The following is a 2,072-nucleotide window of genomic DNA, read 5'->3' on the forward strand; positions in this document are numbered from 1 at the left end:
AGTACGAAATTTGGAGAATTTTTTTTAAAACAAACTATTTCTTTCTGGGAACCAAATGGACGGAAAATACTTTTTCATCTGAAAAACTATTTTTTGAAATTTTTTTTTTTTGGAAAACCAAATACTTTGTTTTTTGGCACAATTGCTTATATATTTATGAAAAGTTTCCAACTTTCTGAATTTACCCCTCTTATAAGGCTAACATTGAAAATACTTTTTTTGCGTTCCAGCCTATTTCAAATATACTCCTAAAGTTAAAATCTGTTAATGAACTCTGTTATCTCTATGAAATTGCTATTTTGCCCTTTCAAATATAACTTTCTACCAGCACCGACTTTTCTTATTTATACTCTTAAGTTAGGGGCAAAAAAAATATTTTGCTTTTTAATTTTTTCAAATATATCCTTCTACCATCATCAACATTTCTTATTTGTCCTTAAGTTAAGGATAAAAATGGTATTTTAATTTTTTTTAACTATGGTAGATATTTACCTCACGTTTAACCCAAGTTAACTTAATGGGTGATAACTGTAGGAGTATTTTCGAATAACAGAGAAATATATGAGGAATATATGAGGGATAAATGAAATATTTTCGATGTTTTGAGCGGTATATAGAGGCAATTTATTTATTTATTTATTATTATTATTATTTTTGGTAGAGAAGCTTCCTCTCTACTCCATTAGAGTGCCCAAAAGAGAACATGTACAAATTAATGACCCTTTGGCCCTATTATGGTGGACATGTCTATAAAAAAGTATATAATTAATATTAGGGTTACATCACAAAATAAGGAGAGGGTGCATGCATTGTATTTCCTTTAAATTATTAATTAATTAGGGTTTGGCTCATCACACACTCTCATGCGCTCTCTCCACTACTGCGACAATGCTTCATGGGAGGGCCCTCAAGGCCATAAGCTATATCTTCTAGCAGATTTTGAATAATGGTAAATTGTACTTAATTATAGTCCCTCAAACTAAAGTCTAGCTCATTTTAGTCCTCAAGCTTTTAGGTTTAATATTTGAGACTCTACCACTACAACAAAAATAGTATATAGCGACACTTTTAAGTGTCGGTACAGGTCAAAGTGCTGCTAGTTAAATTACCGATACTTTTAAAAAATATTGCTATATGTGGCGTCGCTAGGTATATAGTGACACTTTTTAAGAGTGTCGGTATAACCTAAAAAGAGTGCTACTAATATACCAATACTTATTTAAGCTTTTAGCAGCACATAAAAGTGATGCAAAATAATATTCTAGCAACACTTTTTTTAAAATTTCAGCGACACTTTATAACTGTCCCATTTTTAAAAAAATATCCTATTTTTTCTTGATGCATCACAGTTTTTAAAATGTAATACCACTCCACAATAATTATCATCAAGCATATCTTTAATTTTATTCGACTTGATTTGCATTAACAAAGAAAGCATATAAAAGAAGTTTTGTAGTCATATATACCAAAATGTCTCACAGTACTATCCATATATCTTTAAATGAGTATTTAGTCACTAAATCACAGTACCAACAATTTCTAGCTTTTTAACCCTAGAGAAAGAGAAATAAAAACAAAAACTAATAATATCATATCAGATCCAGTCTTAGTGAGCTCGGCAATTAAGATGTTGAACCTACAAATTCAACAATACTGAAATTAATAAAAGATTAGTCAACAATCTTTTAACATGAAAACCAATTAAGATAAGTTTAATTTTTACCTGAAGGGCAACGAGATTATTGATGCATATTACGAGCGCTAGATGCGTCTGAAACCTAAACGAATTTTCTAGTGTTAGATAATCATTTCATCTTAAAAAAAACATTATCCAACAATGGGCAAGACATTTTAAAGGTGACAGATTATCAGACTCGAAATGCAATTTAATACATGCATCTCCATTTCGTATACAAGTAGTAATTAAGATGGTGGCTCCCCAATCTATTGCACTTAATAATTTACCACAACTCATGAAGCATATGGCACCAATAAAAAGAGAACAACAAAAGAGCCAAAAAACTATGACACATTGTATCATTTAATATTGTATCACTTTATCAGAAACAACA

At 30.1% G+C, this 2,072-nt stretch overlaps 1 long non-coding RNA gene across 1 annotated transcript; it reads right to left on the reverse strand.

Moving 5' to 3' along the window:
* On the reverse strand, positions 1,440–2,066 carry LOC109727421. Its single transcript, XR_002220767.1, has 2 exons — positions 1,724–2,066; positions 1,440–1,636 (listed from the first exon to the last, which is right to left on the reverse strand). It is a non-coding gene; the product is annotated as an uncharacterized LOC109727421 (long non-coding RNA).

This window comes from Ananas comosus, linkage group 22 (assembly GCF_001540865.1).
Source record: "Ananas comosus cultivar F153 linkage group 22, ASM154086v1, whole genome shotgun sequence".
Classification (NCBI taxonomy): Eukaryota; Viridiplantae; Streptophyta; class Magnoliopsida; order Poales; family Bromeliaceae; genus Ananas; species Ananas comosus.